The sequence below is a fragment of the Pinus tabuliformis genome, chromosome 7, assembly GCF_031772625.1.
Source record: "Pinus tabuliformis cultivar Carrire ecotype Pingquan chromosome 7, CPIR1, whole genome shotgun sequence".
Classification (NCBI taxonomy): Eukaryota; Viridiplantae; Streptophyta; class Pinopsida; order Pinales; family Pinaceae; genus Pinus; species Pinus tabuliformis.
The window spans coordinates 629,092,132-629,106,694 of NC_142293.1; the positions used below are offsets into that span (position 1 = coordinate 629,092,132).

At 40.0% G+C, this 14,563-nt stretch overlaps 1 protein-coding gene and 1 pseudogene across 4 annotated transcripts in view; both read left to right on the forward strand.

The window, feature by feature from the left end:
• Positions 1–14,563, forward strand: part of LOC149249012 (protein serine/threonine kinase) — a 318,878-nt gene that overhangs the window by 133,083 nt on the left and 171,232 nt on the right. The window lies entirely within an intron of this gene.
• The window catches only part of LOC149249013 (uncharacterized), a 39,356-nt pseudogene continuing 28,476 nt past the window's right edge, over positions 3,684–14,563 (forward strand).

Consider the following 14,563-nt stretch of genomic DNA (forward strand, 5'->3'; position numbering starts at 1 on the left):
TGGCCTATCATGATCGTCCTGTAGTTGTTGGGATCCAGACTAGAGCTCGATTTGTGAATCAGGTGGATAATGTGACGTGACCAAGATTGTGGAAAGCTTGCATTGACAACATGGTTGAACAAGTTGGCTAGGTGGCTGTCCATGGCACGTAGACACTGCTTAAGAAGCCTTGCTTGGAATCCTTCCTCATCAATTGCTTTACTGGTATTCATCATCCAAACAACCTCTCAAATATCCTAGTAGGAGAATAAATGGCAAGAAAGTGTGGGGTAGGTCACCTAGATGATGGGCGGCCTAGGATCATAGAGGAAGTGTGGGTAAACATGGATCGAGGGTTAGGAGTGAGAGGAGAGTGACAAGTGAAGAAGGTACACCAAAAGTTTTTTGGGGAGTGAATAAAGGAGGCCCTTAACTCATGCCTTTATTTGGAGATAAAGAGGTGTTTCTTATGTTGAAGCAGATGATGATAGGAAGCCTTGAGATGAGGTTAGGATGGGCTTGTTGGAAAATCTGGAGACTTGCATATTATAACTTATTTTCCATAGCTCGATAATTACTTGTGATGTTAGATGTTCTTTCATCACATCTTTATTTCTGTTCATCTAACAATTATTGAAAACAGGATCTCAAAGAGATAGAGTACACAAGATATAGGCTCCGAGCCAGGGCAAAAGCCCTCTAAGGGGAAAACTTAGAAAAATGCTTCTCTTCTTCTTTAGAATCTGCTTACAAAAGATACTTCAAGGCCCAAGGACCCAAGCCAACAAGCCCTCCAAGACCCAAGTCAGCCCCCAACAAGATCTTCCTTGAGACAACTTCCAGTACTTCAATATTGCTAAATTGCTACTGCAACTTCAACCCCAGCTACAAAATTTTGACTTTGCAATTTCAGCCCCATGCAATTGCTTTAGAATTTTGGCTTCTTGTGGTTGGAAGCTTCACAAACCCTAGTGAGACAGAGAGAGAGATAATCCTTGACAAACTTTGACTTCTGCTCCTCTTCTTCGTCGTACAACTACTCTTCTTCACCTTCGCTATTGCAGATCGAACTAGCTTGAGATGAGTGTCCAAATGAGGTCGAGCTCCCTTCTATTTATAACCTTTCTTGAGGGTTGAATAACCCTCCCTTAGGCCGACTTGTCCTTGCTCTTGGGCCGACTTGGTCTTGGGCTTATCCATGGCTTTTACATGATAAAATAAATATTTTTCTTCATTACAATGAGTCCAAATGGGACTATGACACATGACCAATATTATTCTTTATCCTAGAAAGACCTAGAAGACCTAAAAGCATGAAGAACATGCTTTTGACTCAAACTTGAGTATGAAACCCATACTCCAAAATAAAATATAATTTCTCTTTCTTTATAAAGAATATACAATGTCATGATTACAATTACATCATAATGAAGACTGAACATGTTGGAAACACTGAGGGGGGGGGGGGGGGTGAATCAATATTTCTTAGCGCAATTAGCACATTGTGTGGTGTTATTTTCTGGAGTCATCACATTCATATTTGTTATAATCAACATTTCGAACCAACCTTCGTGGTTCATCATCAGGGTTAGATCCATGAGAGAATAAGTCAGAACCCAATAGGGTAATAAATATGGCTACGGTGGGGATGGGAAAGAATGAAAACCGACAGGTATGATAATGTTATAATTCAGTTTAGTTGTAATTTAATTTAATTTATTTTAATTTTATTATTGTTAAATCCGTTAATAATTATTTAGTTTTAGTTATTAATTATTAATTTAATAGCTAGTCTACTATTAATTAATTTAATGGCGTCTTATTCTCTCATGGATCTAATCTTGCTGATGAACCACGGAGGTTGGTTCAAAATGTCGATTACAACAAATATGAATGTGATGACTCCAGAAGATAACACCACACAGAATATAGATCGCAGAAGCCTCAAATCAATAATTTTCAACCTGTATGGGAGGGAGAAATTACAAGAAGTTCGTTTATTAGAACGATTCAGATCACTGATTGCTAGAAAGAAGTCAGATCTCACCTTTCTCAAACGTTGCAGAGACGCCTCCATTATTCCTTCATTTGCCTACATCAAACACAACCTCAAAAACTCCAAGAATAATCACATTTTCGTTAACCTTTTAAACAAGAAAGCTTTAGACCTGCATTTGATTTTATCTAACCATATTGATTCAGCACTCTGGTCCAGAATAGATGCCTGCTTAGCCTTAAAATCCCTCAAAATCGAAGAACTAAGGAGCCTCAAACAAGCTCTTAAAATTTATCACATATCCCGATTCTCATATAAAATCTGGCTCCAAGATAAAACCTATGCAGATCACCTTTCTGAAAACTCTCATTACGGATGATACTAAGCCATTATACTCAGTGGAAGAAACGAAAATAACTAACGCTGTTCCTCAAACCATAACCGAGGTCGAAACAGCTTTAGAATCCTCAAGGCAAACTTCGGTTGGGCACGTGATTAAGGATGACGCTACGTAGAAACTTAGGAATATGTTGATGTCTGTCTCAAACAACAGATCTTTGGAAACGATGACCGCATCTACGTCTTTGGAATCCATGAAGCATATTAGTTGAGTAGTTAACATTACTGCGCAGAAACTTAGAAAAAGGTTGTCTGATTCGGACAACGGATCTTTGGCAATTGAAATGGCTTCGAACAGCAAAAGAAAACATAATAAGGCTTCAATGTCTTATTCGATAATATTAAAAGGATCTATGAATATGAAAACAACTCCATCGAATAGGTCTATCAACGAATGCGTTAATGAGATCACGGTAGATATGGCATTACCCCAAGTTGAGTTTGAATCCACAAAAATCGAGACTATAAACGATGGCTTTGAGAAGGGGACATCATCTTTGGATGCGGAGAAAGTGAACAAACCTATCGTAAATCTATCCAGCACCCAGATTGACCAAGTCACTTTAGGTATGCTTGAAAGAGGCTTAAATTTTGCCATTTCTCCCCGCACCATCCCCAAAGAAGACATTCTGTGCAACATTGAGTATGGGATTAAGGATTTACCGGACAACATTAAAGAAATTGTTAGGCAAGATTGCTCCATCATCCTCAGGAGAGCCAAACCACCCAAAAGCAACATCTCCAAACAAGAATATCTTGCTCTTAAGACCCTAAACCAAAACCCTAATATTGTGGTCTTAAAAGCTGACAAAGGTGGTGCGACTGTTATAATGGACACAAATGATTACAATGAAAAGATGCTTGACCACCTGACCAACAATGACTCTTACATTAAATTAAAAAAGAATCCCATAAAACCAATCCCTACACCCCCAGGATTTATGGAGCCCCTAAAATTCACAAAGAAGGTATCCCCATAAGACCCATTGTCAACACCATTGGAGGTTCCACTTACCATCTAGCGAAATATCTTGCTAAAAAACTTAAACCATTGGTGGGGAACACTAGTTCCTTTGTCAAAGATTCTAATCACTTCATCAATGAGATCAAGCAGATAAAACTAGACTAGAATGACATCTTGGTGAGCTTTGATGTGAAATCGCTTTACACTAACATTCCCATAGATGAAGCCATGGAGGTAATCCATAAAGTCATTGATTCAGACACAACTAAATTAGTAGAAGTTTGCCTGAGATCAACTTTTTTCAGTTATAAAGATGATATTTATGAACAGACGTGCGGTGTAGCCATGGGATCACCTTTGTCTCCCATCATTGCCAATCTGTTTATGGAACATTTTGAAACTAAAGCCATTGAGTCTTCCCCATTAAAACCTAAGCTTTGGAAAAGATTTGTCGATGACACTTACATTATTTGGCCTCATGGAAAAGAAAAATTAGACAATTTCCTTAAGCACCTTAATAATCAATCTAATTCTATCAAATTTACAATGGAAGTGGAAGAGAATGGCAACCTTCCCTTTCTTGACATCCTAATCAAGAGGAACTAGGATGGCTCAATATCTCACCAGGTCTATCGTAAGAAAACCCACACAGAGCATTATCTTCACGCCAACTCACACCATCATCCTGCTAAAAAACTAGGGGTTCTTAACACTCTTGCTACGAGGGCAGTTCGCATTTCAGACCATGATCATTTTGAACAAGAGAAGAACCATCTTTTGGAAGTTTTTGAAAAGAATGGATATAGAAGACACCAAGGAATCAAAGCTTTCAAGAAGGCTGAGAATCCTAAAAATAAGCAGCCTATGGATGAGTATGCGGGTAAGGTCCATCTCCCATACATATTAGGCACCACTGATAAAATCTCTTATATATTAAAAAAGAACAATATAAAAACCACCTTTAAACCTATGAGCACCATTAGCAGATGCCTGAAATCCGTAAAAGATCCCATTGATCCAAAATGCCACAAAGGGGTTTATTTGGTTCCTTGTTCTTGTGGCAAAACCTACATTGGTGAGACCGGTCGATCTATCTTAACTAGGATTCAAGAGCATGCAGCTGACATTAAACATAACCGTTCCAAAACCTCAACTTTGGTTGAGCACTCCAGTAAAACCAATCATCATATCTGTATTGAAAACTCTTGTGTTGTGGCCAAAATTGATCATTATCACCATAGGAAATTCAGAGAAGCCATCGAAATAGGTAAACACCCCGATAACCTTAACCGCGATGATGGTTGGAAGATTAGTGATAATTGGATTCCTATTTTAACCTCTGATTCTACCTTTTCCTAGATTACTCCCTACCCTCTCTTCGCTTGACTTGGCCTCCATGGTCCCCTAGATTTATTATAACATTTTAATAAAACAATCAAGTATATAATAATCAAGAATAAGTATTTTTTTTTTCATAAATTCCATTTCTATACATTTTAACCTTTAAAATAAATTTAATAACTCGATTCAATTCTATGATTATGAATCTTTATAAATCAATTTATTATAATTCATAATAATACAATAAAGTTTAGTTTAAAACAAATTAAACAATTAATAATTTTATTCATTATAATCTTTAAGTTCATTCTTGAAATTAATAATAAAAATAATTAGGTCATTATGCATAATAATAGATTAATTTATAATCATTATTAGTTATTAATTATTATTAATTTTGCTTTCAATCATTTAATTATAACTATAAATAAAAATGAAAACAATAATTCATACAACTTATAACCTTATTATAATGTACATCATTATATTCATCTTGATCATATAATTAATAAGATTAATTAATTTTACAAAAAATTTAGTGAGTTTATTAATTAATAGTTACTTTCAATCATTAATAAGGTAACCAAAATACATTTCTCAAAAAAATTTAATATTCTTAATAGTAGACTAGCCATTAAATTAATAATTAATAACTAAAACTAAAAAAATTATTAACGGATTTAACAATAATAAAATTAAAATAAAATAAATTAAATTACAACTAAACTGAATTATAACATTATCATACCTGTCGGCTGTCATTCATTCCCATCCCCACCCTAGCCCTATTTATTACCCTATTGGGTTTTGACTTATTCTCTCATGGATCTAATCTTGATGATGAACCACGGAGGTTGGTTTGAAACGTCGATTACAACAAATATGAATGCGATGACTCCGGAAGATAACACCACACAGAATATAGATCGCAGAAGCCTCAAATCAATAATTAGCACTTTATTAATTTTTTTGAGAGCATTAGTTAATCTTCAACATTATTATTATTATTATTCAATATCAGATAACAAAACCAATAAACAACACCGTGCAACAATGCAGAAAATAGAGACTATAGACAAATATTTTTAGGCGAAAACCCTCTCCAGGTAAAAAACCACCGAATGCTTCTTAGTAATTGTTTTCTTCTCTTAAAAAAAATTAATTACATCAAATTTTCAACTCCAACTGAAGGAGGCTCCAACCCCATGATTTACAGGCTACAACCTGTGGGACTCTACTACACCCTAATACCCTGCTGCAACAGGAAGGGCGCCCTGTAAGTTAGGCCACAACCTGATGAGTGCCCCATCACTCTGTTTACCAGCTGCTGTTGGAAGGATGCTTCGTTGCACTATATTATATCAACTCCAACTGAAAGGACACCCCAACGCCATGTGCTGGCTACAACTAGCCCTAGCACCACCCTGCCGCCCTGAAGTGTTCTTAGGCCACAACTTGAAGGTGAATCCAATAACACTGAAGAGCTGATAGATCACGTTTCACAATTTTCAGACTGGATACCCTTGTGCTTTGAATCAATATAAGATAGCTGAATAAAGGATGTTTATGTACTGTATAACCTGTCAAATCCTGGTAGCCACTGATCATTGTACAAAACTGTCCAAACTAATCACTGCACTATGCTGCACAAACTGATCACTACACTGCACATCAAACCCTGACAATCAATGTTGCCAAATCAACTAACATCTGCACATTCTAACTATTGCTCATCACTGTACAAATTGCTACCACTGACCACCGCACATCACTGCATGTCACTGCTCACATAGGCCACTGCACTTAACTATTGAATCACTACATTGCACATGAATAGACGAGCGTTCATGTGCTTACAACGCTGGCTACCAACATCACTGAATCAAGCTGTTAATGCTCCTACAAATATCGGGCACCGATGTCCAGTGATGGCACAATCCTAGATGCCTTAGGTCATCCCTATGACCCTCTTGCAACTCTCTCAAGCGTTGCCCAAGAAGGACTACCAACATATGTCTTTTTACCGCTGATCACTAGTCATACACTGCTATCCATCTTCATTTCAATAAGTTGTATAATCTGAAAATGGGGCACTTAGGCTTCTTGTCTAACTTACAAGAACCTCTCCCACTTCCAAAGCTTAAATATTCCCAAGTCCTTATGATTAACCAATGCGGAATTAATAATGTGCTTCAAAATAAGGTGCATGCTTATGGTTGTTTTAAGCTGTTTATGTGCTGTAAATTGATTTGCTTAGACTGATATAAAACCTATAACAGTGAAACAATGTAGCAAATAACAAACACACATAAGACAACAATTTAATTAGGAGTTCACCCAAAACTCTTGGGCTACGTCTCCGTGAGCTCTAGTCAACTCGACTAGGCTCTCTGGGATTATGGTATAAGTCCTTTTACAAGCCCTTGGCTCAACTCCACTGTTTTACACAGAAACAATGGGTTTAGACACCATTTTATCCCTGGCTCTTGAAGCTCTGGGCTCTCGGCTCTCGCTCTGGCTCTCGGCTCTAGCTTTGGCTCTTGGCTCTGGCTTTGGCTCTCCGGCTCTGGCTTTGGCTCTGGCTCTCCGGCTCTGGCTTTGGCTCTGGCTTCTTTGGCTTTCTGCAACCTTCATTTCTCTGGCTTTTCACTTGACCTCCAAGTGACCCCAAAGGCTTTCTTCCACCTTCATTTCTCTGGCTTTTCACTTGACCTCCAAGTGACCCCAAAGACTCCCTCAGCTGCTTTGCGCAGTAGCTTTTCGCTCTCTCTCTGCTCTCTGCCTTCAGCTTGCAACTACCTCCTCCTCAATTGAGCTCTCTGGGCTCCTTTGAGGCATTTTCCCGGCTTTTTGGCTTCCCCAGCCATTTCCCTGCGTTCAATCATTCCCCTGCGGCTTTGTGGCTTCTCTGCGTTGTCTGTTCGACTGGCCATCTGGCTTTGTGGCTCTGTGGCTTTCAAACGCCTCATCGTCTGCCAAAAACGCCCGCTTGTAGCATGGAATGATGATTAGGAGCTATTACAAGGGATCAGGGCCATTTTCCAGGCAATAAGCCGAAAATAGAGAAAAATCCATTACATAGGTATTTTCCCGAAAATACACTATTGGGCGTGTTTTTCGGACTTGAAATCCCATTCAATTGCCCCTAAATCCCTATTGGGTCCGCCATTAGGCGTTATATCGCATCGCACAGGCATATTGGGTAAAATCCCAAATACACGGGAAATCATTGAAAAACCCGTAAAAATTCTTTTATCGGATTTCAAAATTTATTGCATCCATTTTATAATCATTTTGGGTCCACCTTTTGTCGCTAGCGCAATCCCCACCGTCGATCTACGGGATCTCCGATCAACGGTCGATATCCAATTTCGGGCGGCTTAGGAGTACGGGGGTTACCCGCCCGAAAAGGCGGTTTTCCTCTCTCCTCCGCCAGCCACGTGTCAACCAGTGTGTGGAAGCGGGCGGAGCCAGCCCAAAACCATTTACCGCTTGAGGCCCGCCCGAAATCCGCCTTTATGGAACTCAAATTATATAGATCGCGCCTAAATTTCCCTTCGGGTCTGGTTTTATCGCTTCGGTGTCTTTCCTTTGTTTTTCGGTTTTTACACCGAAAAGCATTAATACACAGAAAAGTCCCGTTTACCAAAACTCAAATTTTATCAACCCGCACCTATAGAATCCATCAGGTTCGGCGTTATTGCCCCTTGTATATCATTGTGATGCGACGTTGCGATGTGATAAATTGCAAGTCGCATTGGCCCAGGGGGTCCGTCCTTTGTCTCATGCCATCGCCAATACCGATTTGCCGATCTGATCATCGGAAATCGGCATATCGCATAGCTCAGGGTCCCGCCATCGCACACAGGCCTATCTCCGACCCGATATATCGGAGATCGACAATCGGGGGTTTCTCCCCTTTCCACTTAAGTCTGCCTCTTTGACCCTTCTCCGATGCAATTTCCCTTTATAAGGGTTTTTTGCCATTTTTAGGGGATTTTGCCTCTTTTTCCAAAGAACAAAGGGCATCTTCTTTGAGCGATAACTTCTGCATCCTAAGTCCATTTTTGCCCATTCAAGTTGCAGTAGATTTAGAATGAAAAGATCTCTGCAATGGGGCTATGTCCAGGAACTTCCTTGGACTTTCATTTTCCTTTGTGAGGAACATTTAGACTTAGGAGCTTACCCAAATTCCATTTTGGATCATTGTACAACAAGATGATATTGCCCTCAAAGACCTGCTACCTTGTAAGGCCATGATTATGTCACTAAGGCAATACATCCCTTAGGTCATCACTATAAGATTCCTAATACAAGTTCCTAGGTCATCATAGTCTGTCAAGAATAGGTTAACTGTAGTCAATAGATCAGGTCATTATTACTGCTTGTCAAGTCAAGATAGTATGTCAAATCATAGTTATAACAGTTCTATCGATAAGGTCAACTATATGGTTTAGGCAGTTAATTCAAATCACTACTTAAGATTCCCTATCTGAGGTCACTATAGATGTACAATCTCATAGTGCATTGTCAAGGCTTTAAGATTGTCATGTCAGGTCACTATCTAGTGCTCTGGCAACACAAGCAATGTCAAGCCACTATGAAGTTATCTTGTGTGAACTTTAGTCACTTTGTCATGTCAATCCAAACACTGCTACTGCCATATATATATTATAGATGAACTAATTGCCAACAAGGATCCTATAATTCATACTGTCAATCCAATCAGATCAAGTTTCTATCTAACTGTTTTTATACAAAGAGAGATATTGTCAAGTCAATTGTTACGCTTGTATGACCACATTGTGTCTCAAGTCACTATGTCAAATAACTGTCAGGTAGACATGTTGCTAAGTGTCCCTAAGACCACTCTCAATGTAATATCAGATGTTAAGTTATGGTGAAGTTCATCAAATTATGTCAGTGTCACAACACATAGGGCCTGACAATGAGTACTAGGTTATTGCCTTTTAATGCTACCTTCTGTTAGTTTTTGTAGCATTGAAGGTGTTCTAGTCTCGAAACTTTGCAGTGGCTAAAACACATGAATTCTCCATAACCTAGAAATCGTTTCTGGAAATTCCACCTATAAGTGTCTCAATTAGATTATTAGCCTATTTTTAAGCATTTCCTAAGTATAAACGTAGAAAAAGTGGCTAATTAATCATAAGTAATTGAGATAAGGTGTGAATCATCTAGAAACTCACACAAATCAATAGGAAATTAATTTGGGCCCTTGATTAAGTTTTAATCTTGGTCGTTGGAGGTCCAATAAAGGATTACAAGAAGTCGATGGGTAGACAAAGAACACACTTGTGGAGTTCTTTGTCTTTCGCAGTTCTATTTTCAGAGAGCAACAATAGTTGTCGGAAAGCCAGAGAAGGAAGCAGAGAGAGTGAGGGGCAGGGACAGTGAGTCCGGAGGACGTCTTTCAGATTCAGAGAGTTAGCTATAGGAGGGTCGAGTTTCCTCAGTGATGCGGCGTAGGGCTAATGCAAAAGCTTTAGAGGCAATGTTCGATTTAGCTAGATAGAGGGACAATTCAGTTGTTGGAGGCTGGGAAAATTTCCGAAAGATGCTAGCGAGTCATTCTCAGAGGCTGGATTGGGCAGACCACTTGATCAGTAGCTGTTCCAGACAGAGCATTCTAGTGCTTGTGCAAATTTGGCGTAGAGGCTGACGCAGGGTTTCGTGGAGCCCATTCAGAGCCAGTGTTCGAGCTGGATCAATGCTGTGTGAGACAATATTTGTCTCACTAACTTTTGTGGCCAGATTTCCCGTAGTGGATTGCCAGTTTGGGCATCCAGTTGTACTTCGAATTTCTCGCTGCTTATTTATAATAAAAACCCTCAGCTGCTGCATCGACTTTCCCAAGTTGGGTTTTTCCAGAGACAATTGTCCAAAAATAACGATGTCAAATTTTTGTGCGTGCTAGCATATTTCTCAGATTTCTAGTTTAACTTCCACAATTTATTTTTATTTGTGAATGTTGTAGTGTGATTTATTCAGTATTTGTCGTAGCAAATAAATTGTTAAACAAATTAACAAATAGAAGAATAATTTCCAGTTGCTGCAATAAGATTTCAGAGTCTTGAATTTTTCACATGGTATTAGAGCGTGATTGATGAACAAGTGAGCTCGGAAGCGAAAGTAGAGAATTTCGCTATTCAGAGGGAGTCGCAAGACGAAATTCTCATAGGCTCGGTAGTGCCTAGCCAGGTAGTGTGAATTACTCGGCAAGGGTTCGATTTTCAGTTGCAGGGTGGCAGAAAAGTCGATTTGCCTAGAATAGTGATTATAGCAGGCAAAGAGAGCAACAACAACTCAGATTTTCCCTGAGCAATTTCCTTGCTTGGACACAGGGGATTTTGCAGTAGTAGAATCAACGTCGTGTGGAAAAGAAATAACACACACAAAGGGAAAATTTCTCTTAGGGGACTTCGAGTTTCAGAAGTTCGATTTTCTGGTTGTAGATTGGCAGTAGCTGAGAGCATATTTTCTCACTCCAAAAGGGAGTGCAAATAGCAGAACCAACAACCAAGCAGAGGGAAAGAGGAAGTTTTCGACAGTTTCAAAGATGGCCACAACTGGGCTTAGAGATCAGGGTAGGTTGGAGGGAGCCTCCAACTATGTCAGCCAGAAGGCAAGGATGCCCTTCCTTATAGATTAACATGGTCTGAAAGACTATGTGGACAATGTTGTAGCAGTTCCCCAAGATGTCGATCAACTAAAGGAGTATAAAAAGGAAATGGTGCAGGCAAAGCAGATGATTTTGGATGGAGTCCGAGATCATATAGTCTTGCATATTTCTGGCAAGAATACTGCCAGGAAAATGTGGATAGCTTTCTCCATGCTATATTAGAGTTCTTCCGAGTAGCGAAAGATGTTCCTCTAGGAGAAGATGAGAACCATCAGGATGCAGAAGGGTGAAGGTATAGATCCCTTCCTCACCAAGATCCAGGAGGTCAGAAATCAACTAGCAGCCGTTGGGGAGGTGCCCCAACCCACAGAGCTTGTACGATTGGCACTGGACAGTGTCTCAGAAGATTGGCAAGTATTTGACTAAAGCATATTAGGCAGAGATAATTTGCTTGGGTGGGACAAGATGTGGTCTGAGCTGTAGCAGGAGGAATTGAGGCGAGCTCTGCTAAGGAGCACCATCAGCGGTAGTAGTAGCAAAACCGTGAAGAGTGAGAAGGAAGAGGAGAATGTGGCCCTAGCATCTAAGGGTCCCAGTCAGAGGCAACGGGAGCAAAAGAAGAAGAAGAAGGACCTATCAAAGGTCAAGTGCTTAAGATGTGGTGAGCTTGGTCACTACAGTACGTAGTGTTCTCTCAAGAAAAAGGACACGTAGGAGAAGCAGGACTAGGCGACAGCGTCAGCTGAGATAGACAAGTTGTCCTCTAGGCTGGAGGAAGACTTCGCTATGATGGTAGCTATACCTCCAGGAGTGCAGTGGGGCGACATGGAGTTGTAGTCTAGAACTACAGAGATTAGTAGGGTCCATTGAGGTGGCCTCCTCATGGATCATTACCTTGCTACGGGAGCCCACAATATTCAGTAGCAAGATGGATCAGTGTTAGTGATGCAGTCTGATTCTAGGGTGACAGTTGCAGACTAGTAACAGTTAGGTGTTGAGGAGCACAGTGCAGTGTTGGCAGCAGTGCAGAGTCAACAATAGTGCAGATTCTTCAGTGGACAGTGCAGTAGCTAGTAGCAGTAAGGACTCGGGAGACAGATGCATCATACTGAACATAGTTGATTTAGTATTTAGGATGCTTCTCAGTTGCAGCAACAACAGTTGAGAGGGAGTTGCTGTGCAGATGTAAGGTTGGCAACAGTATGGTAAGTGTCAGTGGTAGCACAGATGCAGCATCCGAGTTGCACAGTAGTTGGTGGGCCGTGCCAGTCAGTCACAGTGGCCAGACATCAGTAGCGTGACAGAGTGGTACAGAGACAGGGTGTTGTGACAGAATGTGTAGCACTAGAGAGAACACCTTCCTCGCTAAGAGGGAGTGTTAGTTTCTATAGCATCAGAGGTGTTCTAGTCTCGAAACTTTGTGGAGAGGCTAAAATAGAGTAGTTCTCCATAACCCCGAAATCGTTTCAAAAAATTCCACCTAGAAGTGTCTCAATTAGATATTAGCTTATTTTTAAACCTTTCCTAAGTCTAAATTTAGGAAAAGTGGCTAATTAATCAAAATTAATTGAGATAAGGTGTGAATCACCTAGAAACTGACACGGATTGACGAGAAATTAATATAGGCCCTTGATTAAGTTTTAATCTTCGCTGTTGGAGGTCCTACAGAGGATTATAAGAAGTCGATGGGTCGATGGAGAACACACTTGTGGAGTTCGATTTCCTTGGCAGTTCGATTTCCAGAGAGCAGTAGCAGTTGCTAGAAAGCCTGAGAAAGAAGCAAAGACAGTGAGGGGTAGGGACAGTGAGTCCGCAGGAAGTCTTCCAGATCCAGAGAGTCAGCTACAGGAGGGCTGAGTTTTTTCATTGAGGCTGCGCAGAAGCTTCAGAGGCTGAGTTCGATTTAGCTAAACAGAGGGACGATTCAGTTGTTGGAGGCCGGGAAGACTTCTAGAAGGTGCAGCGAGTCATTCTCAGAGGTTGGATTGGGCAGACGACTTGATTAGTTGCAGTTCCAGGTAGAGCGTTCTAGTGCCTACAGATTTGACATAGAGGCTGATGTAGGGGTTTCGTGGAGCCCATTTAGAGTCAGTTTCGGAGTTGGATTAGTGCCAGGTGTGACAATATTTGTCTCACTAATTTTTGTGGCTAGATTTCTTGTAGTGGATTGCTAGTTTGGGCATCCAGTTGTACTCAAAATTTCTCATTGCTCATTAATAATAAAAACCCTCACCTGCTGCACCGATTTCCCCAAGTTGGGTTTTTCCGAGGATGATTGTCCAAAAATAACGGTGTCAAGTGCTAGCATATTTCTCAGATTTTGAGTTTATCTTATGCAGATTTTTTATTTTATTTGTGAAGGTTGCAGTGTGATTTATTCAATATTTTCCATAGCAAATAAATTAACAATTAGAAGAATAATTTCCAGTAGCTGCAATAGGATTTTAGAGTCTTGAAATTTTCACACCTTCAAACAAAAATACCATCACAAATCAACAATGTGAAGACTATGTGTCAATGCCAAGGTCAACAACCAGTTTGATTTTTATCTCAATATGTCATAGATGGTCAACGCACAATCCTAGAATTACAGTCTAAAAGTCTTTCTTTGACTTCACTGCCCTAGGATTAGTCCTAGAAGGGAGGCCTAAAGTCCTATAACAACACAAAACAGGAATCTTAATTACACAGGTCTGTACGAAAATAATTCTAGGACAATCCTGGAACTTGCTTTGATTAAGTATAGGAATAAGTTCTTAGACCTCACCCTAATGAATGACAAGGAAACCTAACTTAAAAATATAAGAGGAAAGCCACACTGCCCTAACTTAAGCTTCACTGTCCTAATAGAAGTTAAATGAAGCGCTAAATCATTCTTCAAGCCCTAATCCAAAAAAAAATACATAGGGAAGAAGGATCGAAGGTCCTGAAGATTGTGCCCTAAAATATTAAAAGGCCGAGAGTATAGGAGTGAAGGCCTAACAGGCTGCCCTAGTCCAAAATAAGGTCGAAACCCTGAAATTAACCCCACACAAAAGGATGCTGAAAAATGTATGCCTTAAATGGATAATCTAAATTCTGTTTGGAGAGCCTAGTCGTGGAATAGAGGCCGAATGGTCTGAACAAGGTGAGATACCCTAGCCGCAGGTTTTGCACACAAGAGATTGCCCAACCAAAATAAGACATAAACACACACAAATCAAAAAGAGGACTTACCTTGAAGGCTGAGTAGAAGAGGAAAATC